The 27,353-nt window shown below is 34.3% G+C and overlaps 1 long non-coding RNA gene across 1 annotated transcript in view; it reads left to right on the forward strand.

Annotated features, from left to right (window-relative positions):
- The first annotated feature begins 7,025 nt into the window (after nt 1-7,025).
- LOC118764459 overlaps nt 7,026-27,353 on the forward strand; it is a 20,515-nt gene continuing 187 nt past the window's right edge. The window contains exons 1-4 of the long non-coding RNA XR_005000269.1: nt 7,026-7,037; nt 13,221-13,222; nt 13,643-13,649; nt 27,306-27,353. The exon at nt 27,306-27,353 is cut by the window's right edge and continues 187 nt beyond it. This is a non-coding gene — a long non-coding RNA (uncharacterized LOC118764459). The remainder of the gene's footprint in view (nt 7,038-13,220; nt 13,223-13,642; nt 13,650-27,305) is intronic.

Below are 27,353 nucleotides of genomic sequence, written 5' to 3' on the forward strand. Positions count from 1 at the left end.
CTGCATGTCTACTATATGCATACGAAATATTTTCTTCTACTTCTGCCTCCAATCGCATTACATCTTTTCTGCATCCATAGTTTATGCTGGGATGCACAGTACAGACTTCCAACGCACAGTACAGACTTCCAACGCACTCATTTTTTTTGCATTATGAGCATGATAACCTCACCGATGGAAGTAGATACTTGTCTTCTTTACAGATGTCTAAAACTTTAAAATTTTCCGTCTTTACTTCGAAACTTCTCGATTGTAGGCTTTGCCTCCTGGTTCAGAATTTCTCCTCTCGATTAACAGGAGTTCCCACAGACAGCCGATCTTAAACTATTCTATCTTGTCTGGAAAACTTATTAAACGAAAGGTACCTGCGATTTCAGCCTTGGTGTACACTCACAAGTATGCTAAACTCCTTGCCGATCTTGTTGTTCACCTTGTTTATGGATTGCACGATCTCGTGTACATTTAGTTTTCTTAACGAACACCAGATTGCGCTACATACCAAATTCTTGTATCCAGGCTAAGGCCTTCTAAAGGTCAATGTCATATAAAATTCTTGTACCCAGGCTAAGGCCTTCTAAAGGCACTATACTAGGTATAGTGCCAAACTATAAGTCATGTTTACAATAATTACAAAAATTCACATAAGTTCAAATTTCAGGTGTCTGTAATGATTAAATATGTCCGTTCACCGATGTTATGCAAGTGATGCAGCATAAAAATATTGGTACTACAAGATTATAACCTGTTCAAATATTCTTCTTCTTCTATTTAGGTCTATTGGTGCCTTTGAGCGGCACATCGGGCAATCAGTGATCACCAATTATCTCCGTCTCTGGCCAACCGGTGTACTTCTTCCCAAGTGATGTTCAATCTGCGTAGGTCTTCTCTCTCAGCTTGTCTACAAGATACATTCTTCCATTACAAGAAGCGACCGGCGCACTGTAATTAAGGCCATCAGGTGGTGTCCAAATATACTTGGAGCATCTCCGAACCCGTAAGGAAACCATTAACTCTGTTTTGTCATGGAGAAAATTTCTCGCTGTAGGCAAGTAGTGTAAATAAAAAAAAATCAGCTCGCAGCTCCACCTACTCAATCGGGTTCGAATATGCCCCAAACATATTTGAACTGGTAATAACCTTGTATTTATACACATCACTGCTTGGCGCTGCCACCCTGTAAAACTGTCTTTGGTTGTCTGCTAACAGCTGAATATCGTAGTTCAGTAACACTATACCAGGAACACGCCTCAGAATTATCTCTGGTTGTCACCTTATATGGCAGTTTCGTAAATGTTATAAAGAGAGTACATCATAGAATTGTTCGTGGTTGTCACCTAAAAATGTCATGATCGTGTGCAAATATGCAAACACTCCTGTGCCACAAGAACGTTACTATATCAATATCACAGACCAATTAGACAGATACGGTGAGCGGCTACTGACGTGATACGTTTCCATATTAATAACAGGATGCTATAGGCATAACATTACTCCAGCTACGAAAGACAAACCACATTCATAATATATATATATATATATATATATATATATATATATATATATATATATAATATATATATATATATATATATATAATATATATATATAATAAAATATTAGGGAATAAATCCAAACTTACAGGGAAAAATCAGATTTAGGATTGAATCCAATTTTATAGTAAAATATTATATTATATTAACTTAGAGATAAAACCACTATTAGGCAAATCATACAATGAAAAACTTAAGCCAATACATAAGATTAATTAATTTATATTATTTTAAATATATATCAAAATTATTAAAAAAAGATAATTAGTATAACACTACGATCATTAATTAAACCTCGCTAAGTTAAATATTTCAATCACCTGAAGAATGACTGTAACTCGAATTTTTACGAATTGGACAGCCATGAAACGATCGTAGTGTTATACTAATTATCTTTTTTTAATAATTTTGATATATATTTACGGAGATGTACTCGCATAGCAAGTGATTTGATCTGAGATCGTGTGCTGAAACGAAAACAATTGCAGCGTGGAAGGTGTTTGTAAGCCATTTAAGAAACACACAAAAGCCGTTCGATTCACTTCAACATTTAAGTTTAATTTGTCAAAATATTTTCGTCGCTAAAATCTGCGACCTGTTCACTGACAAAAATCCGTGCTGATATATATTTAAAATAATATAAATTAATTAATCTTATGTATTGGCTTAAGTTTTTCATTGTATGATTTGCCTAATAGTGATTTTATCTCTAATTTAATATATTATATATATATATATATATATATATATATATATATATAGGAGGGGGGGGCACAAAAAACCCAAAAAGACGAAGACAGGTGGTGTACACAACAAATAGATGTATTAGTATAACGCTCAGGAAGTGAAAAAGTCTTTAACGTTTCGAGCCTACGCTCTTCCACAGAAAGAAATAAGGAGAGAAAATAAAGAATGTGTAGTGGCTATCTATCTATCATGGCGAACACCGGACAGAAAGTCACTATATATATATATCTTCCAATGGAGTTCACTTTGAAATTCTGCACCACCTACATGGGGATATCGCTTTACTCAATTAGTCGTTGTGAGAATTAGCATCATTTAGTAGTAATAACAGTACGGAAGAGAATGGAGACTGAATATTATTAACAGTAATTGGAGCAGTTTATTGTGTGGACCTGTTCGAAATATTACCACGAGGTATCGCATGATCAAGCGACGACTCCATATTAATATGAGAAGCTGGTGAAGTCGGCCCGTTAATAACAGTATTATGATTAACAGATATGCTTGAGCAGCGATATTTAGTAGTTATCCGTTCTATTGACGCTGATCTTTTCATCTTTACTTTTAATCCGAGCTAAGTTTCTGCCAGCATGAATCGGATAACGTGCATATGCGAGAAATTTCATTATATTGTTCTTGTAATGAACGATGAAAAGAATTTAAATATCTATCAATGGATTTGATGATTAATGATAATTTGGTTAACATCGAAGACGGAATGAGAGAGCGCGATACACCAGAATTCACTTGCATTTGAACTGAGTATCCGTCCAATTTACAATTAACCCACTGAAAATTATCATTTGTTGAACAATTAATATTAAGTGTTATTTCCTATTCGCCAGACTAAAGAATCATACACTAAATGTTAACATTATGAACGTGGGAGAATACAGTGTTATTTGACCAGCAGAATTTACTAACGTAACCCAATTGAGCATAGTTATTGAATTTCAAACTCACAAATACGTTTTTAAACCTAGCTACAGTCAGTCATTTGTTGCGTATGAAATATCCTCTTAGCAAGAATCCTGGCATGTAGCATAAAATATTTTTGTATTAGAACTTGTCTCCGAGGCGGCAAACAGACAAAATTGTTTACTCACCGGACACAAGATTGAGTGGTATTTCTTTCGGCTCTTTATCTTTTAAGTTATAATCGCGAAGAAGTCAACTTTGTCTTTCGTCTTTTAAGTATCGGTTGAGCACTGAGATTGATGTATATAGTGTTCGGGTTAAATTTGGTGATATTTTAGGTTTACATTTTTCGAGAGCAGCTTTCTTTCTGTTAATTTTTCTTCTCCGTCAAAGGCTTGTTGACACCCACTAAGTTAACGATTTTATCTCAAGGTATCGAAACTGCCAGAAACCTTAGCGAGATAGCTGATGAAGGTTAACTTTTCATTTGTTCTGTCTTGTAGATACTTCTACTGCTTGCATCCATTTCTTTCACTGATAATAGCTGGTGCACTCAATCCAATTTTCTCTTGACACACTGCAGCTCCCCGTTTTTCTCTCCTTTTATCTTCTCATCAATCTTTTTTCTCTGTCCTTCTCTTTCCTTCTTTATTATGTCACTTCTGACAGTCCGTCCACTCTGCGTTGTTCTGTTCCCAGCTTGTCGCTTTCTGCTTCCACTGCACTCTAAAAACTTTCTTTTACCTTACAGCTCATCAAGCGAGCAGATGTATCCTTCGACTATGTTATTTGCTTAAGGACAATCCTAATAGCTAATCACGTTTGGGCGGTAGAGTTTTTTCAGTACCCTACTTGTTGTATTTTGGTATTATAGTGTTAAAGGCGGCGAGCTGGCAGAAACGTTAGCACGCCGGGCGAAATGCTTAACGGTATTTCGTCTGCGTTACGTTGTGAGTTCGAATTCCACCGAGGTCGACTTTGCCTTTCATCCTTTCGGGGTCGATAAATCAAGTACCAGTTACGCACTGGGGTCGATGTAATCGACTTAATACCTATGTCTGTCCTTGTTTGTCCCCTCTGTGTTTAGCCCCTTGTGGGTAATAAAGAAATAGGTATTATATTGTTTCGTCTCGCTTTATTTTCATCGTAATTGGCTTATGTTGTATTTTGTTTCATAACATGTAGGTATATTTTTCTTTTACTTTCTTTTTATGCTAGTCAATTGACTTAACCATACTTTTTCCCCCCGTAGTGTATAATGCATACTGAAACAGCAATACAGATTCGCTACCCACAAACCTAACTGTTTAATGACACAACTGCAAATTTACGAGATTGACTTCTTTGCTCACAATTCTAAATTAATGAGACAGAAACACCATATGAAACGAGTTCAATTACTAAACTGAAATTTGAAAACAAAAATCTTGAACTCACCCACTACTACTACTGCTATTACTACTACTACTACTACTATTACTACTATACTACTACTACTACTACTTCTACCTGAAATATTTAATCGTCACTCATGATTATAGGTTACATCTCTGAAGCTTTACTCTAATGATAACCACTCAGAACAAGCCATCCCTCCAAGTAGCAATCAATGTGTTAGAAAGCATCCATTGAAAATTTTAGTTTAACAAATAAAAAAAAATCAGAATTAAGTGACTTCACCAACTTCTGCCAAAAGGCTTCTAAGTTTGAATTGATGCATTCAAAAATTCTTTGAAATTCTCAGCTGGTTTTTGTCTATATTTCTATTTCCCTGACGACCACCTATTGGTAGTAAATTGTTGTTGATGTTACTATGACTGTTTTTGATTGATTCCGCCTTTTTAATAATTGTACGTTTACTTGATTTTTTTTTTGTGTGTTTTTACAATACTTACACACCAGAGGATAACTTACGGGTAATTTCCTTCAATTAGACTGAAACATTTATACGATCATTCATAAAATATTTTTGATGCAGGAGTGGTATACATTTTATACATACATACATACATACATACATATACACATACATATATACATATGTATAAATATATATTTAAAATAATTTTTTAATAGTTTGTATATATGTGTATATATATGTCTGTATGTATGTATATGTATACATATATGCATATTTATATATGTATATATATATACATATATATATGCATATTTATATACATATGTATATGCATATATATATGCATACATATATGCATATATATATGCATATATATATTGAATATATGTATACATTCATATATATATATATATATACATATATACATAATGCATACATACATACATATACATATGTATATATGTATGCTTAATAATTCTCCTATAGCATATAAATATTGCGTTCAAAAATAGATACCCCTCGACTTTCTCTATTCAAAAGTTTTCAACCCAAAATTTATGTGCTTCGAGATCAAGTTCCAAAAAAAAAATTCACATTCTCTCGAAAGATTTTAAGTGCTTATGACGTCAACTATAAATACATATAGATATATAGAAGGGTTGGACAAAATAATGGAAACACCTTAAAATTTAAAACAAATTTATAATATGGATAGGACCGCCTTTGGTAGTAATTACAGCTTCGGTTGTTCGTGGTATGGACTCGTACAAAGTTTGAATTGTTTCCGAAGGAATTTTTTCCATTCTTTAGTTAAAACAGTCTCCAGTTCTTGTAGTGATGATGGTGGAGAATAATTGACTCCTTACTTGTTTTTCTAAAATGCATGATAAATGTTCAATGATATTGAGATCTGGGGACTGTGGTGGCCAGGTAAGATGTTCAACTTCACTAGAATGTTCCTCGTGCCATTCAGTAACAAATGTAGCTGTGTGAATTGGTGCATTATCATCTTGAAACATAGTGTTTCCGTCTGGAAAGGCTTCCGCTACCATATGATAAATTTGATCAGATAAAATACTTAAATAATCTTGACCATTAATTCTGCCATGAAGAGAAGCCATTGGGCCGGCAGATTTCCAAGATACAGCCCCCATCCCCCAGATCATCACAGATCCTCCTCCATGTTTAACAGTTGGAAGAAGATAGTCAGTGTCAAAAGCTTCTTTTGGCCGTCTCCACACGTATACTCGGTCGATGGTCGGATATAAAGAAAAGGATGATTCGTCCGAGAAAATAACATTCTTCCACTGCTCCAGGGAATATTCTGTAGGTTTTTACTCCAATCTAAACGCGTTGCAACGTTTGTTTTTGAAAGTAGTGGTTTTCTGATTGCAGCCCTCCCGCGAAATCCGGGTTTGTGCTGTTCCCAGCAAACAGTTTTTGTGGAAACTGGGTTCTCGAGGTGGTCATTAAGCTCTTCAGTAATTTTGGGAGCTGTACTTTTGTGATCCTTCCTAACAATTCGTGTGAGAGTCCGACGGACCCTATCTGAAAGTTTTGGTTTTCTTCCGGAGTTTTATTTCGGCGAGTTTTCTTTCACAAAGGCTGCCACTACTTTCGAGACAGTACTTCTTGATACTCCAAACATTTCAGCTGTTTTCGTTACGCTAGCGCCTGCCATACGAGTACTAGTCTTGGTGTAAAAGTTACGGGGATGTAAACACACCAGCATCGGTTGTCAAGCGATATATATATATATATATATATATATATATATATATACATATATATACGACGGGCTTCTTTCAGTTTCCGTCTACCGAATCCACTCAAAAGGCTTTTGTCGGCCCGAGACTATAGTAGAAGACACTTGCCCAAGATGCCACGCAGTGGGAGTGAGCCCGGAACCATGTGGTTCGTAAGCAAGCTACTTACCACACAGCCACTCCTACACTGGTTATGTATATACATGCAAGTTTATAAATCTATTCCAGCAGTATTTATTGCGTTATAATTAATATAATGGAGTTTAACGATTGTGTTAATATCTAATTTATTTATATATGTATATTAATCTTTATATATATGTATATTAAGATTTGACGCATTTTTAACCTTTACTCAGAAATATTCTTTTGCGCGCACGCGCGTGAAAAATTAAATATTTGACACAATCGTTAAGCTCCATTACATTAATTATAATGCAATAAATATTGCTGGAATGAATTTATAAACTTGCATGTATATACAAAACCGGTTAAAATGATTGTTGAGAGCAACATATTCAGAACAGTAAAAACCAGAAAATCATAAATTTTACATAGATGTCAAATTTACGTACTCAGCGTTTTACTATACTTATGCATGCATGTGCAGGCATGCATGTGTGTGTGTGTGTGTGTGTGTGTGTGTGTGTGTGTGTGTGGTGTGTGTGTGTGTGTGTGACTTCCAAGGAGCCTAATGATTTACATAGACAGCGCTAAAAACTGGAAATATCTGAATCTTAGAAGCATGAATAGCTACCCGAAAAAGGTATGATGCACACCATCTGCTCTCGCCAAAAGGTCATATACAGATCTTTGTGAACTCTAGCAACAAAACAACAGGTTTTTTTTTAATATCACACACACACACACACAAAACATAGAACAGCAGCCGACTTGGTTATGGCATATAGAGAATCAAAGCCTGGCTCAGCAACACAAAAGACCACTATAATTGACAAACCCACGGTGACCACGGCTAATACCTATTTAAATGTCGTAGTAACAATATTGCTGAATGTTAGACGCCTGTTACAAATCATTTGGTAGACTAAAATCTCAAGGAGATCTTGCTACATACAATAATGCAATACGTATGGCAGCCACGAAAGCCATCTATCAGCAAATATAACAGACTTTGTGATTTATTGTATATTCTGTACTCTAGGAGAGAGAAAATATTGAAGTTAGCATGAAGATGTCACAGTCTTAATCACGTTGACACAGCATGAATGGTCGACTCCTCTGTTGATCTATTTAGGCGAGGTTGTCTCTCATCCATGCATTCTCTCCATTCAGTAAAATCATGTGTATCACTTCCATGCTTAAGGCCGCGTGCTGGCAGAATTGTTAGCACACCGGACAAAATACTTAACGACAGTTCCTCCGTCTTTACATACTGAGTTCAAATTCTGCCAAGGTCCATTTTACCTTTTTTTTTTTTTTCCTTTTGGGGGTCGATAAAATAAAAGTACCTGTTGAGCATTGGAGTCGACTTTCCCACTTCCCTCGGAATTACTGACCTTGTGCCAAAATTTCAAACCGCTAACACTTCTATGCAGCTTTCCATTCAAAGTCTGAGGGGGCAAGTGTGCTATCTTTCCATACACGCGTCTCCCACAATACTTTGATTCTTTCCATTATACTGCTTTGGTGAAGGCGGCGAACTGGCAGAAACGTTAGCACACCGGTCGAAATGCGTAGCCGTATTTCGTCTGCCGTTACGTTCTGAGTTCAAATTCCACCGAGGTCGACTTTGCCTTTCATCCTTTCGGGGTCGATTAAATAAGTACCTATTTCTTTATTACCCACAAGGGGCTAAACACAGAGGGGACAAACAAGGATAGACATGGGTATTAAGTCGATTACATCGACCCCAGTGCGTAACTGGAACTTAATTTATCGACCCCGAAAGGATGAAAGGCAAAGTCGACCTCGGCGGAATTTGAACTCAGAACGTAACGGCAGACGAAATACCGCTGAGCATTTCGTCCGCCGTGCTAACGAATCTGCCAGCTTGCCGATCCGTTTGTCTGTCCTTGTTTGTCCTCTCTGTGTGTAGCCCCTTGTGAGTAGTAAAATAAATATAATTATACTGCTTTGGTATTTGACTTTTACAAACGCGCGCGCACACATACACGCGCTCATGCACGCATATGTACACATGTGAATCCAGTTAAATGACCGTGATGTCATGACATCAAATTGTTTTTCTTTTTGCTTCGATAAGGTTTAACTCGTCACCAGTGTCTGCCTCAGTTAATATTTCTATCACTCATAACTTGCAGTTGAATGCTTGATGTCAGAGAGAAGATCAAGCAATGAAATCGTCTGTTTAAATAATTCATGCTTAAACTTGCACAAGATTCCAAACTGCTGCTGCAATTTTAAAAAAAAGTGGACTTCAGTATTGCTGAGAATGATAGAAGATAGCGTGCGTATGAGTGAGAGAATAATAATAATGCTAATGATTTCTTTGAAATGTTATCGTGTACATGTTTTGTTTTGATATACAAGATGGGCTACAGCAAATATTCTGCTCAATACCACACATTTGCTTCTCGGTTGTTTGAACTTAACCAGTTGAGCATGTCCCTTAGTGGCTGATGAGATGTGCATCTCTAATCTCGAGCAGAAATAACGGGAGTACATCATAACCATGTGTTGAGCGAAATTCTTTGGGGTTTGAAAAATTCGCCTCTGGAAACATGGGTGCTTCGTTCATCATCCTTAAATAATTCTTATTCAGGGACCGTTTGAATGGGATGGGCTATTCGACCTGAAGAAAATCCTGAGTCCCACTTGCACGGTCATGTGCTGTTTATCTTGGTATAAGATCACCATGTCACCCACATGTGGTTGTGATGCATGTGCCTGGTGCACCCTTATCAGACGGGTAGTTATGATGGGTATATTGGGCTTCGAATATTTGTACCCCCAGTGTGTCACTTTGATGGCATGCACTGCTCTCTCACTCAATAATAATAATAATAACAACAACAACAACAACAACAATAATAATAATAATAATAATAATAATAATAATATGTGGGCGACATGGTGAGCATGAGGGAGCATCATAGCCATGTTGTTGAGAGGGATTCTTTGGGGTTTGAATAATTCACCTCTGGAAACACTGGTGTTTCGTTCAGCATCTTTAAACAATCTTAATTCAGGGACCTTTTGAGCGGGATAAGTTACTCAACCTGAAGAAAATTCTAACTGAGCCCCACCTGCAAGGTCATGTGCTGTTTATCTTGATATGAGATCACCGTGTCGTGCACATAAGGTTGTGATGCGATGCATGTGCCTGGTGCACCCTTATCAGACAGGTAGTCATGACAGATGTACTGGGCTTCGTATATTTTACCTAAGTGTCACTTTGATGGCATGCACTGCTCTCTCACTCAATAATAATAATAATAATAATAATAACAATAATAATAATAATAATAATAATAATAATAATAATAATAATAATAATAATAATAATAAAAATAATGGTCTCAAATTTTGGCACAAGACCAGCAGTTTCGGGGAAGGGATTAAGTCGATTAAATCGACCCCAGTACTCAAGTGATACTTATTTTATCGACTCCAATAATAATAAATAATACAGAATAAGAACAGTGCAGTACGATTTGTAATAAACTAGCAGAATTGCCCGGCGATGCTCGGGGCTGAATTGCTTGAAAGTACTGTTAATGATTGCACTGAATTATGATGATTATTCAGGCAAATATTGATATAAGTTTACGGTGGGAGATAAGGACTTAACGATCAAACGTGTGCCATTGCATTGTTTTGGGGGAACCAAATTTCTAATGAGCATTATAGGGGCACCAACTTTAAGTTTGAGAATGTGTGGTGGTAGTCCGGGGGGCTCAAAGGAATTGAGTACCTCTATTGGATAGTTGATGACGTCCTCTGGGTCAGGAATTGTATCGATAGACTTATATACATAGACATCCCCAGGAATGATTTTTAGCATTTCATCATTAATATGGTGAACAGTTTTATTCCTCGGGGCCAGAATAGCCCTTTGGCCAATCCAATCCATATTCTGATAATTAGCTTGTAGATCTGGGAACACTGCATCTCTGAGATCAGAAGGCGTTTTAACAATGGTACAAATGGAATCGATGGCAATATTACCATTTTCATCCCCTGGTATTTTGCCTTCGCCAAGTTGGGAGTTAAAAAGGTCGAGTTGCGTCCCCTAGACAGTCTGTGGTTTGTGTTTCTGATTCTCGACCCCATGTCAAATTTATCGATTTTGTCCAGAACTGGGGGAACTTTTCAAAGTTTTCGCTGCGTTAGTTTTGAATTATGACATTGGGCTATGTGTGTGTCAAGTTTCATCAGAATCGGTTGAAAGCCGTGGTCAGGGTGAGGGCACAACCTAACAGACACACAGACACGCACACAGACAAACTGCCGTTTATATAGAGAGAGATACCGAAGGCCGAATAATGACAGAGTTACTGTGCAAATCTACGTCGTCCCACATTTATCTTCACCACTGCTCCGAGTATCCACATCATACAATTAAGTCAAATCCAAAGTCCTTGTTTTTGAGGATAAAACGTATTTGTTTTGACATGCTTTTGTGGACCATTATGTCGAACGCGGTTATAGCGAATCAACGATGACAGGAAATCGCAAATGACATAACTATAATTAGCAATGAAAGTCAAACTTTTACACTTAAATTTAACAAGCAAAGTAAAATTTATGACCAAATTCCTTTAATGAGTAACTGGCTCCGAAATTTCGCTGGCATTTCAAAGCTATTACATGAAAGTTACCAACATATTTCAGAAAAATATCCTCGCTTCAAATAAATATTTCCTCATCCGCCTATTGTCGCCTTTAGACGCAATAAAAATTTAAGAGAACTATTAACCGGTACCTCTAATCGAAATAAAAACTCCATTAGAGTTTCTGAACGCTGTACCCCGAAAAACAGCTGCAACAAATGTAAGCCCTGTTCATTGAGTAACAATACGAGTCAAGTCAATTCCATCACGAATTATAACAAACTAGCAGTATCGCCCGGCGTTGCTCGGGTTTGTAAGGGAAATAACTATATAAGCATTTTTAGAGATGTAAAGTATAATAGCCATCTCAATATGGCTAACCACAAAGGGGGGTGTTACTGTAGCTTTTTATGTTCTGAGATTTAATAATAAATTTTTAGAGAGTTACTTCCCTTATATATGCCAAAAATGCATTAAAAATGAGAAAAATTGATGGTACATTTTTTTTTTAATCGTAGACTCATCGTAGACGCGCGCTAATACCCAGAAGGGCTCGATATGAATCACGACTATAAGATACCCGCTTTTGGTTAAACTGCACCGCAAAATGTGGGAGCAGTTAGGAATCTAAATCGTAGGAGACAGACAGCACACAACCTCACTTTTATATATAAAGATATAATGATTTATAGAGAAGATGGGACCTGTGAGGAGGATTTCCATTTGGTGTACGCAACAGAATGCATCAAGCACAGCATGATTAATGTTGGTTATACTACAGAACAATTAAATAAAAGATTCAATGGGCATCAGTAAGTTAGATGGAACTTGCCGAACATTTTATATCGAACGCCTGCAAATTTGGGGAACAACTGAAAATACACATCCTCAAAAAATATTCTGACTCCACTGCACTTTAGTCCTCAAAATACAAGAGGATAAATATGTAACGGGAATTGGTTGCTTCTTGTACTTTTAGAGTGCAACTCGGGTGCATTCACAATTTCCGTTGCTTAAATTTCCAGATTCTACCAGTCAAAGAACACAAACGCAACAGTAAAAATATATACTCTTTATTGTTCTTATAACAGTAAGAAATAAGGTGGTATATTTGGTTCCGCTTGGTATGGATGTGGCAAGGCTGAAACTTTAACGCTTGTAAGAATCTTACAAGTTCAACAGCAAACTGAGCTGGTCAAATATGGCGTCCTTAGGGAGCGAAGAAAATACGTCCTTTCTCTTCGATAGCTGTGCCTCAAGTCATTCTGCTCACTGCTGCTATGCGTCTCCCTGTACCCTTTTTAGGGGAACGCCACATCATCATTCCCTTCTTCCGGTCTTCGCGCATGCGCGAGAGGACACTTCCCTTCCGCCTCCCCAGAAAGCTCCAAACCCCGCACACGCGAACTGAAGTGGCGTTGCGCACGCGCGCTGTTGCATAGCGTCACTACAAATATATTTGTAGATTACTAAAGTTCGACCCTGGAAGAGTGGACAAAATGACAGGAGAATTCCATCACATTTACACAAAACCTTTTGAGTGTTCTGTCTCCGGTTTTCTTTTTTCTTCGTTTTTATTTTTCCTTGATACCAGTTATGAAATAGTAAAAATTGGATGAAGTCGTTTTGTCTAAAGATCGATGAATATTACAGCTCAAATTTTGAATTTCTGTATTTCAGTGCAGTTTTTCTTTTTATTTTTCATTTTTAACTCAAGGAAGACAGACATACTGTCGAAATATTGTTCAATTCAATAAACAATGTCAATCTCTATTTATTATAAACCTTATCACACTCTTCTTATTGTGTATTAGCTTTGTGAAGAATTACGTCAATCTTCCAAAACAAAGAAGAAGAAGAAGAAGAAGAAGAAGAAGAAGAAGAACTGAATAATAATAATAATGATAATAATAATAATAATAATGATAATAATAATAATAATAATATAATAATAATAATAATAATAATAATAATAATAATAATTTGCCTTGATGCAATACCAGGCAGTGGCTCTCGTGGCTTCTGATCTTAACTGATTGGAAGTGTTATCGTGTACATGTTTTGTCTTGGTGTAAAAGAAGGGCTACAGCAAATATTCTACTCGATACCACATATTTGCTTGTCAGTTGCTTCATCTTAACCAGTTGAGCATGTCCCTTAGTGGCAGACGATATGTGCATCTCTGATCACGAGCAGAAGTAGTGGGGGAGCATTATAGCCATATGTTGAGAGGAATTCTTTGAGGTTTGAATAATTCACTTCTGGAAACATGGATGTTTCGTTCATCATTTTTAAACAACCTTTAATTGGGTACTTTTTTGAGCAAGATGGGCTACTCGACCTGAAGAAAGTTCTAACCTGGATGGTCATGCGCTATTTATCACCACATCGCGCACATATGGTTGTGATGCATGTGCTGATACCTTTATCAGACGGGTAGTCATGATTGGTATACTGGGCTTCGTATATTTGTACCCTTGGTCACTTTGATGTCATGCGCTGCTCCTTCACTCAATAATAGTAATAATAATAATACTCTCGCCCATGCATTGTGTCCATTCAACAGTGTCTTTTAATATCACTTCTTTGCTTCTTTCCTTTCAGTGTCAATGAAGTCAAGTGTGCTGCTTTCATTTCCTGCACACTCGTGTACAACACAGCACATTGGGAGCCAAATGGATGTGTTATAGCGGGTGACAAATTAAATCCACTACCCAGGTTGACTGTGGCGTGATTTATACTCAAAAGGCAAAAAAAAAATACTGCTAATCCAACGCCCTTTATCAGTAATTTTTATCAACCAGATAGGATGCAAAACAGGAACTGGTTTCAGCGGGACTTGAACTCAGAACGCAGAGCAGTGAAACAAATAATGTATGGTATTCTGATCGACGATCTGGTGACTTTGCCAGTTAACCGAAATAAAATCAATAGATTTATTCTATTCGTTTAAGAAAAAAATAAGGTTTCGTCTTGCTTTGATCAAAAATATGTCTCTCAAACACGAGCAATCATGTCAGCATGAATGTCCTTGGGAACTAAGCCCTTTTTTCTGTATGTACTTGATAACGCCACGATACTAAATTTTGTCCGTCTTCACGAGAAGTCGCTACTAGTTACGTTTAACGTTATCTTTCGATTGTTAGATGTCAATTTACTTGGAAAGAAATAACGCAGCTACTATTAAGAATAGTTGAAATTAAAGCATACATGATTAATGCAGCTCTAGCATCACTCCTTCAGTCAGCTTATGAAATTTTCAGCTCACCCTCGTACAACAACAAACTGTGTAATGAAAAGGAAAGGACGGAAATTTTGAAGAAAGATTAAGTGATAAATATAAAGGCAATAAAAAAAAGTTACTTCATTTGTAAGCATATTTCGAATATTTAAGAGAAATTCCTTCTACCACTTGAAAATATTATTTCCGAGGTAGCTAAACTATTTTATAAAACCATTCAGTCAATAAAACAATCAATTTTGTTGCTTGTAAGATAAATAAACTAATTTTCATTTAAATATTTATTAATGAACAACAGTTGAGGAATTATAAAAAGACATGAAAACTTTTTTAATCAAGATTAAAAATAATTCACTAAAATTTATCATATTCTTTAAAAATAATTCATTAAAAATAATTCGCTAAAATTTATCATATCAGGCGCAGGAGTGGCTGTGTGGTAAGTATCTTGCTAACCAACCACATGGTACCGGGTTCAGTCCCACTGCGTGGCATCTTGGGCAAGTGTCTTCTGCTATAGCCCTGGGCCGACCAATGCCTTGTGAGTGGATTTGGTAGACGGAAACTGAAAGAAGCCTGTCGTATATATGTATATATATGTGTGTGTGTGTGTGTGTTTGTGTGTCTGTGTTTGTCCCCCTAGCATTGCTTGACAACCGATGCTGGTGTGTTTATGACCCCGTCACTTAGCGGTTCGACAAAAGAGACCGATAGAATAAGTACTGGGCTTACAAAGAATATGTCCCGGGGTCGATTTGCTCGACTAAAGGCGGTGCTCCAGCATGGCCGCAGTCAAATGACTGAAACAAGTAAAAGAGTAAAGAGTATATTCACTTGTTTATTTATAAGGAAGTTTGGGCTAAGATATATCACTGAAATATTACAATACTCTTGTGAAGAAAGTTTTTTTAAATAATTTTTTTCTTTGACATACATTTTTGACGTTCAGCTCATCTTGAACAAAAAACAGTAATAACCAAGAACAAGTTTACAAGATGGTCAAATTATAGGCACTATGTCACCACCATAGCTTCTATTCATCTCCAAAATAAAGAAGCCATTAAGCCTCTATTCATCTCTAAAATAAAGACTGTCATCTGAAACCAACACTCTACAAAATAAAAATAGAATGGCCGAAAGTAAATGTTACTAAGCACAAAGGACTAACGTAAACTAGTGTCTGCCAAAGGTTATATACAAACAGGTGTCCAACGTTATATAAGGGTAGGTGTCCTAAATTACAGAGAACCTGGTTTAACCCTTTAGCATTCAAACCGGCCATATCTGGCCAAAATATTTAACCTGTTTTATATTGAAACTGACCAGATCTCACTTCTCACCTCAGCCCTACAATGTCGTTCTAAAACTAAAAAATCACATCACTGAAATCTCTAAACTACAAGATAATGCAGGATTAATTCAAACCATTTTAAATAAACAAACATCACATTTGACAGAATAATCTGAACACTAAAGGGTTAAGGTCATTTAAAGAAAGACAGATGTCTTTACAAACAGGTATCTAAAGATATATAAAACTGATGTCTAAGGTTATATACAAACAAGGAGCCATACGTCTTAAACAAAGACATTTGTATTGCTGTGATTGCTAACCATAAGTCAGCTTTCATCTAGCAGACCTAAGATCGAATAAATTCCAGCTATGACCAATCGTTTTTCTCTTCTTTTTTTTCTTCCAAATATAATGTAGGACTATATTTTGAAACATGATTTTGAATGAGATTTGGTAACTATTTCTAGCTTGTTATCTATGCTCTTCTAATGGCTTCTCTTCAGTGCAGAGAGAGAGAGACAAACAGACAGACAGACAGACAAACTGACAGTCAGACAGACAGTCAGACAGGCAGACAGTCAGTCAGACAGACAGACACAGACAGACAGACAGACAGACTGGAACTCCCTCGTGTATTGTAAATCATAAATGGCTCAGTCAGAACATCTTTTTGACTAAAAGATAATATTTTTTTTTTTTAATGATATATGAAATGTAATATAGAGAATGAAGAGAATGAAAAACTTAAGTGAGAGTTAAGTATACCAAATAACTGTGATAAGATTTAGTGAGCAAATTTAATATTCTGTCAGTAACATATGTACAGTATAATGTGACAATAGCAACAGCAATGATAGTGGTGATATATGGAAACCATGGATGCATACAAATGACTGCATTTAATAAAGAACAGAATTTTAAATAATTTGACTTAGAATTTAAGTTGATTTATTTATTTTCCTTGTAACTTACGTTTTTCCCCTCTGCTTCTATCTCTAACTAGCCTTTATTTTTGCCTACATTCTTGTTCTTGTTCTTTATCTCATTTGTCTTATTTTGAGTGAAATTTGTACATATCTGTGTGTGTGTGTGTGTGGGTGTGTGTGTGTGTGCAAGAATAATAATCAAGTACATATGCTTCTGCATACACACACACACACACACACACACACACACACAACAACAACAACAACATATATCATCATCATTATTATAAGTAAAATATTTTAACATGAAGATATGTGTATATATGTATGTGTGTGTATAATTATATATGCATAAACATGTTTTGTGTGTGTGTGTGTGTGTGTGCATTTAAGAGTACATGTATGTGTGTATATGTCTAAGAATATACATACACTTGCTTGTTGTTTCTGATAGAAATTAATATCTTTCTTCCAGCATCATCCACTTTAGCCCTCCATTTCATCAATGTTTTATGTGAGTCTTAGATGAAGAAAAAAAAAAGTATCTACACACCAATATACATACAATAACAGCAACAAGCTGAATAAAGGTGAAAACTTTTTTTTTTACTAAAAAATAAGTAATAATATAAAACAATAAAACACAGAAATATAATAAAGATACTGAATTAAAATATATTTCAGAATTCAAAATTAAAATTTTAAAAAATTAACACCTATTCTGTATCTTTATATCTAATATAATCCTATTTACAGATATATATAATTTCTGTATTTATTCTTGACATCATTTCATCTTTAATATTTGTAAAATTTTTTCTGTTATTTGTTTCATTTTCTTGGCTTTTTATTATATTTTTACTAAAAGAATATGAAATAAAATACTTTTATTAACCATATTGCACTTGGGTTTCAATTTTTTAAAACATTTTTCTTTTTAATCTTTTCATCCAATGATATCATCTCTGGATGTTTACTGCAGCACATATCAAGAGGTAGAAGAGCTGATGTGAATCAAGGTAGATTAAAAGATTATGGTAAGAGTTATGATTGAGATATTGATTAATGAAATAAAGATAAAAGATATATAAGTTAAAAGTGTGGTGGTGTTTCCTTAATAAAGTTTGAACATAATTGAACGCATCACACAACTTAACATTCATCTATGAGAATATTGTATATTACAATTTCACTCAGGTTGTTGATATATATATATATATGTATATGTATGTGTATGTATGTGTATATATATGTGTGTGTGTGTATGTGCGTATATATATATATATATATATATATCTAAAGGCCAATATTTATGTGTGTATATACATATTCATATATATATATTATATATATATATATATATATATATAAATATGTATATACACACATAAATATTGGCCTTTAGATATATATAGATGTGTATACATACATATATTTATATGGCATACATACATGCAAACGTATATATATATATATATATATATATATATATATATATATATGTATATGTATATGTTAACGTGTGTACCTCTGCATACTTATAGGAATATATATATACTTCTGTTTCAAACACATAAGTAGATGTCCACAACTTTCTACAAATGCACATTTACATACACATTTATTTGCTTGTTTGTTGTTTTTTTTCTATCTTGTTCTATTGATTTCCTCTTTGCTGGATGTTATTAAATTTTATGGTATTAAAGTTGTTTAAATCCTGTATGCCATCGGGCATTTCTGTCATCTCATTTCTTCCATTTTAAAGAACTCAGACTCAGCTATTGAGGAAAACTCTTTGAGATGCAAATGATAACCAGGTGCAAAACAAAACAAGGGGTGAGAGTTTCGATTCCCCGCACATCAGCCAAGCCTCTTTATAATGGCATTGCAGAACGCCCATGCACCTTTAATTTCATTTTAATGCATTCAGATAAACTGAACGTAATTGCATATAAATTTTGGCAAAATTAAATTTAATGCCTCTTTTCCTTTCACAACGCTTGTTACGATCTGAAAAATTAATCCTTTATCTTAAAAGGAATTCACAACAATTTTCAGAAATTTAGCAATGAAGTGGAGGGAATAAATTTAGAAAATACTTGAAAGTGAAAGTAAAAAATTGAAGAAGAAATTTTGAAAGAAATAAACAGAAAATGATGCTGTGAATGCAGAATCTTTCTACTGTGAAAAGTGTCTTTTTAGTAAAAGATTTTCATAGGAAGAACTAATTCTCTTGTTGTCTGTTGCCGCCATCCAATTGGTTCATTTGATAAATAGATTTGGCTAAATTTGTGAAAGAACAAGCTTTGAAGATTCGGTTTAGGCCGGTGGAGTTACTTTACTGAATAACAACATATTATTGTGATGGAAATGTAATCATTAATAGAAATCAATTTGACTGACTTTTACGTAGAAATACTCACATAGATAAAGTTTCTGTGCACATAGACATCTAGACATATACATACACAAGCACACACTCTCATATGAACACACTCGTGATTGTATATACATGTGTGCACAAGAATGTACATGTGTGTGTTTGTGTAAGCATGTGCATGTGTAACTTAGTGCTCATGTCCTATATATATATATATATATATATATATATATATATATATATATATATATATATATGATTGTCTATACGCAAATACAGGCACAAATTCATGGCTAAATGAATATGTACACATGCACGTATGTAGGTATATGGAGACCTATAGCAATCAACATGTAAATAACATACATTGTATAATAAATGAGCTATTATACAGGTAAACCTCATAATTCTATCTATTTACATCTGTGTGTGAGACTTTTTAGGACATACACACTTCTCCAGCTTGCGTATTTGCCTCCTTTTTTTATAAGTATGAAGATACATGTGTGCATTTAAGAAGGAAAGAAGATCGGGGATTTTTCTGTATATATACAATATATATATATATATATATTATATATATATATATTATGTATGTATGTATGTATATTTGAATGTATATACATGTATATGTATATATACATGCATACATATATATGCCTATATACACACATGTACATACATACCTCACACTAATGAAAACTATGTGCTTTCATGCAATTTATATATACACACACAAACACACTAAAATGTGTGAACATGTGTATGTGTGTGTGTGTGTGTGTGTGTGTGTGTGTGTGTGTGTGTGTGCATCAATGCATATATTCCTTTGATAACAAGATAAAATACATTCTGAAGAACTCTGATTTACATCCGTTGAGGCTGAATGGCGACAGTTGCAAATTTAAATGTTTATTCCATCAATTTATTTTCACCTAAATTCTGCTATAAAATGTTTCAAATGTATTCGTTAGTGCCTTGTAAAATGTTATTTCAACTTATATATATTTTCTTTTTTTTTACATATTTTATTTTATTATTCTTTATTAATCAAGCAAATCCCTTGGCCATGCTAAACACATTAAAGCAATTTTAAGCGTCTTGTCGTGTCATAACATGTATGCATCTTCTGACAGAATATTTACCAATCAGCAGACATAATTTTGGCATATGTATTCATTGATCCCAACTTGCTAAGTAATCGGTCGAATTTCTCATTGGCAGTTCAGTAGGTTCTTTGTTTCTGTATTTCAGAAGTAATTCTTCTCTTCATGTCAAAGTTATATGGTGTATTATCACAAGAGAGAAAAAGAAGCATCCTTATCTCTTTCAAAAGTTCAAAGAACCAAAAAGAAGTCATGAAAAATGTATTCAGAATTTTCTTCTTTTTTTTTTTCTGATAAATGTCTTTTGCCCACCTTGGTTCAGTCGAAATTTCACAGCAATAAGCAGATGAAAGACAAATTTCTCACAGGCTAGGATACCAGGCTATTACAAGCAATATTCTCCACTGACAAATGTCACTTATGTCAAAAACAAAGTGAAATCAAAATTATAAGTACTACTAGTATACAACTGCCCACAGGAGGTTTGATCTAAAATCATTTTGTTGGTAGTTTATCTTAAAAGCATAACCATTGCACCTAGAAACATTGTTTTTATTTTTACTGATAAAATATTTTAGAAAACCAAGATGTTTCATAATTTGGTCTCAGCCTGATTTTGGCACTAGTTAAAGGATAAAATAAAGCCTACTTTAACTTGTGGTGTTCTAGATTGTCTTTAAAACCATTTCAAACTTCTTTGCCAACCAATTCTGTATTGTTATAAAACTTATGTAGCTGGTGTCAAACTGTTACAAACTTTTATAATGGAGGAAAATGAGAAATATGACTACACTGAAATTGATATATTGAGGGAATAAATATTTAAATTCACTTATTGCTATAGATGAAAGCAGAGATTTAGCAAAAATGGATCTATAACATTTTTCTCAAACTCATTGACAACTAAACTCACAATACAGTTAAAGATCTGATAACTGCCAGTATTAACTTTAAAAGAAAGTATGCTGTGTTCATAAAAATTATATTAAAAAGTTCAAAGAGAGCAAGTATTCATTATTCAGCATGTAATTCCACACATGCAAACAGGTGTATATTTAGGTCATGTTATTTAAATATTCAACACTGTTTCTGGCTCTCTCACATTTTTTTTTTCACTATTTTATAAGCAGTATAGTCTAAATTGTAGGCAATTTATTTTATCAAATGATTTTTCGAGTTGTACTTATTAAAATGATCTGCACATGGGAGTTTACTGTCCATGAATGCCACCTGTATATATGCCAGGCCTAGGTAGGTAAGGCAGTTAGTGCTAGCTAGACTATAACTATAATTATTCATTATGAAACATCATCTTTTAGCGTCCGCTTTCCATGCTAGCATGGGTTGGACGGTTCAACTGGGGTCTGGGGAGCAAGAAGGCTGCACCAGGCCCAGTGTGATTTGGCAATGTTTCTACAGCTGGATGTCCTTCCTAACACCAACCACTCCGAGAGTGTAGTGGGTGCTTTTTACGTGCCTCTGGCACAGGTGCCAGACGAGGCTGGCAAACGGCCACGATCGGATGGTGCTTTTTACGTGCCACCAGCACAGGTGCCAGGCGAGGCCGGCAACAGCCACAATTGGATGGTGCTTGTAGCCACGCTGGAGTACTGTCTTAATGGTTGCACTGTCTGACCACTGCACTTATCTATTTTAGTTTAGTGCTTATTACATCCCACTGAATTCTTTTGTCAAACTGCTAAAAAAACAGGAAGGATGTAAACAAACCAACACTGGTTTGCAAGTAGTTGGGTGGAGAACAAGTACAGCCACAAAGACACAGACATAAACATATTCACACACACATATAAATACACATGCATGCATGCACGCACACACATACACACACACACATGTATACATATATACGTACATATGTACATGCCTGCATACAGTCCCCACTCCCTTATCTAGAGGTCAATGCAGAAGCTTGGGATAAATGAGTGGATAGTGAGGGTGGTACAAGCAGGGCCATCACATGACATTTAGAGGCCGCCTGCAACTTTTTGCTTTGAGGTCCCATCTCTTCCATCAAAATTCATAATCTATGCACCTTTTATTCATAGTTATATTTTACTTTATTCTATCTGAAGTTCAATATTTCACATTATCCTAAAGAACATCTTTAAAAGTACAGCAAGTTAAATTTATTTAGGGCTGGAACTATCGTAATATTTCATATTTAGGGAGGCTAATATTTAATAGGGTTGAATATTTATTCAATGGACTCAAAAATATCAGGAGGCAAGCATTTCAAAAACCAACTATGAAGTATAATTGTCTCAGCTTTTGTATGCGAAGAAGTTTATTCAAGAACATTAAAATACCAAAAAATTTTCAGTCCGAGACAAAAGCAAACTATTTCAAATTATATATTTTTGAAAAATAGACATGAATGTTCTCAAAGACTTGATAACAGTTGAAAAAGCCTTTTTTAAATTCTATATTTCACTGTTAGCTGTTGCAATATTTCAATTGGAGTGAAAATACTACAATTCAAACTGTAAAGTCAAAATACCAAAGATGCAAAATATGAAGAATTTCTTACTTTTCTCAAAATCATAAATTCAAAGGAAAATAGTACCTTACAATATAAAATACTTCGATCACAAACTAGTTTCAACTGAAGAATTGAGATGCTTGGTGACAGTGAGTAAACAATATCTGTATCACTATATATATTGTACATAGATAGATACACATACATATACACACACAAACATCTGTGTGTGTGTGTGTGTTGTGTGTGTGTGTGTGTGTGTGTGTGTGTGTGTGTGTGTGTGTGTGCCTGTGTGTGCGTGCATGCGCATGCACACCTTGTTTTTGGTACAGAAAGGATTTTGTCTCCACTTTTTATTGCTTTAGAAGTTCAAAGGCCACTGTTCTGGATACAGTGACCACCTTTTCAACAACGTCAAATAACAACGCCAAAGATATATATATATATATATATGAATATATACACACACAGAAATGAAGATAGAAAGAGGGACAAACAGAGTGACTAAGAGATCCCTCCATCTCTCTCCTTCTCTCCCTCTTTCTCTCTCTCTCTCTCTCTATCTCTCTCTCTCTTTCTCTCTCTCAGAGCCTTGTGAATGGACTTGGTAGACAGAAACAGATAAAAGCCAGACGTATATATGTGTGTGTGTACATGTATGTATGAATGTATGAATGTGTGTACGTATACCTCTGTGTGTATGTATGTTTAAGTATACATCCCCACCTTTCATCACTATTGCTTCTTTTTCTTATCTTCTTTTCTGTTGAAGTTGTTCTTATTTTCATTGCTTTGGATTTCTTTCATTTTTCTTTTATCTTGCGAAGGAATTCGTTGACAAGCTTTTTTCATTTACTTTTGTTGTTTCTTTTAAATCTATTTACTGTACACATTCGTTTTTTTTTTTTCTTGTCTGGCTTGAAATTTTCAGTTAACACTTTAACCAAAATATATATATGGCTTATCTGTGTACTTTGATCTTAACATGGGGCCCTCAAATGCAGAGGCCCTCTGCAACCACAGGGGTTGCAGGGGCTTAGTGACAGTCTTGAGTACAAGCCATGTACAGGAATGCTACCTGTAATTATTGGGGCACTGGAATATGTAACACACTGCCTAAATACCAATCTTGAGAAATTAGGCTTCTAAAAACTAGAAAAGAGAAAGCTGATTTGAAGGCTACAGATCCAAGCTGTCACTGGAACAGTAAAAAACTGTAAAACTTTCCAGAAGTTTAACATTTAAGTATATATGAGCATATCTATATGCACAAGAGTACATGCATAAAACAAAACATTTTATTATTATTATTATTATTATTATTATTATATACACACTAGTCCCTATAATTTAGAGGATCAGTAAAAGTGACTGATAGAATAAGTACCAGGCTTTAAAAGATTTTTAAAATAAGAACTGGAGGTTAATTTGTTTGACTAATACCCTTCAAATGGTACCCTACTATGGCTACAGTCCTATAACTGAAGCAAGTAAAAGATAAAAGATATATTTATACTAATATACATACATGTACATATATAAAATAAATATATTTATTATCGTTATTTATTTTATAGATTCACATGAAATATGTGTCTCAAAATTAATTCAGCAATAGAATTAAAAATGCACAATGCATGCACATACTTTCACATTGTAATGAAACTTAATGAAGGTGGAGGCAGCTTAATTTCTGAGTTAATTTCAACTATATTTTATGTATCTTGAAAGGGAACTCACAATACATAGGATTAACAACATTACGCATGAGTATATAGACTGGATTTGAAAGACAAAGGATATTGTAACTGCCTAATAAGGATAGTAGTATCCATTTACATGGAAATCAATGGATACCATGAGTTTCATGCTTTTAATTAGCAATTTTGTGTGGTTATGAAGCTCACTTTGCAGTTACATGGTTTTGGGTTCAAAAATGGCATGACAACGTGGAAAAGCATTTTCTTCTATAGCCCTAGGCTAATCAATGCCTTTTGAGTGAATTTAGTAGACAGAAACTGTGAAGAAGCCCATTGTATGTATGTCATTGTTCAGTTTCATTTCAAGATTTCTTGCCAATAGAGATGTACATACACATACACATACAAAAATACCCTGCTAATGGTGTTGAAATTCCAATGAAGGAGTCTTGGATCTAGGCTAGAAACTGACTCTTTCTCTATTGGCAAGAAATATTGAAATAAAACTGAATGACATACATACATACATACATACATAAATACATGCATACATGCATGCATACATACATAAATACATACATGCATACATACATACATAAATACATGCATACATGCATGCATACATACATACATACATACATACATACATACATACATACATACATACATGGATGCATACATACATGTGTACGTACATCTCTATTGGCAAGAAATCTTGAAATAAAACTGAACAACGATATACATACAATGGGCTTCTACTAGTGTGTATATAATAATAATAATAATAATAATAATAATAATAATAATAATAATAATAATAATAATAATAATAATGATGATAATAATAATAATAATAATAGTAATAATAATAATAATAATAAAATTAGGGAGTACAACTCCAAACTTACAGGGGAAAATTCAATTTAGTATCAAATCAAATTTCACAATATAAATATATAAAATATGAATTAGAGATAAAACCACTGTTATGCAATTCAAACAAGGATAGACATAAACCAAAACATAAATAACAAATAAAATATATTTTTATAAAACATATAACTAGATCACAAAAAGTATAAAAATAAATAATCAATATATAATAAGTAAAAAACTATGTATGTTTCATGGCTATAATTAAATTCGAATTACAATTAAATTTAAATTTAATTGAAATTCAATTTAAAATTATAGTCAATCTTCAGGTTAACAATAATAGTTAAATAAATGAGCAAATATACACATACATTTACATACATATCTCTCTATATATATACTATATACATATATATATATATATATATATATACACATATACATATATACATACACATATATATATATATATTTCAGTCCAACTCAAGCCAGTATGAAAAAGTGAAGTATGCTAAAGAGGGTATAGACACTTTAAAATTAATAATCCTAAGTGAAAACATTGTATTGAAATCTTACTTTTCTGGGGGACAGTATTACATAAACAGAATAAAATGGTTGTATACTTCCTGCTGGTTCTTCCTGTTAACTTCCCTTCAAAACACCTGAAATCCATTTTTTGCTACCTTTTAAGAAGATACTTTCCATACCTTCTTACATTCTTAGAAGGTATGGAAAGTAATTATTCTGTTTCTTCTTCAATCGATTGATGTAATAGCTTTCACCAATATAGTAAGACTTCTAAACTTCTTATATCTAAGTTTAACATCCATCTTATTTGATAGAGCCACAGCTTTATTTGATCCTTTAATTTTCTTTTGCTCACCTCTCTTTAACAGAATTTACTTAACACTTCCTTCTCTGATCTTTTCATTAATATTCAATCCAATACTTTCAATATCTTTCTATTGTTGTATTCTACAGTCGGGTTTTTTCCTTGTTTGTGAGTTTTAAAATTAAACTTGTTTTGTTTCTTTCTCCACTATTTCATTAGCCCTGCCATCACTTAATTAGTTAGCTCCACTCCTAAATAAGCTACAATTATGTATTAAGCCACATCTCACAACTTTGCTTTGTTGTTCATCTACTTTTAGCCACGTCTTTAACTTCTTTTCTTTTATCCATCATTCTGAACAATATCATCAAACCACACATATATTTTTCTCTCTCTAAGTTATGAGTAAGATCAAAACAAGTGAAACAGATTTATACAGCTGTAAACTAATGCATTAATAAATTGATATACATAGCTCTGGTTGTTGAACTTATTGTGTATAGTGTTTAAAATACTTTATTTTAAAATATTTTTCTTCCTATGAGCAGGCATATACTATAAATATGAAAATAGTATCTAATCAACTGGTTGTTTATAAGTCAAGAAAAAAGTACACTCAAACCTCAATATGAGGTGGTATCAAAAAGTTCCTGCACTAGTTTTGTAGTTTGCCAACAGATGGCAACATATGGTTGCATGTGCAGTGAGAGCTAGCAGTGACCTTCATGAGACAATGTGCCAAGTGACATTGCATTGTTCACTTCACAAGTTGTGAAATTTGTGTTTCTGTGATCACATGCATGCTGTAGTCTGCGATTTTGTCATGGATAGGTTAGCATCTCCATACACAGAGACAAGGTGAGTATGTATGAAAGTTCTAGGCATGGAATTCACAGTTT

This window comes from Octopus sinensis, linkage group LG8, assembly GCF_006345805.1.
Source record: "Octopus sinensis linkage group LG8, ASM634580v1, whole genome shotgun sequence".
In the NCBI taxonomy this organism is placed as follows: domain Eukaryota; kingdom Metazoa; phylum Mollusca; class Cephalopoda; order Octopoda; family Octopodidae; genus Octopus; species Octopus sinensis.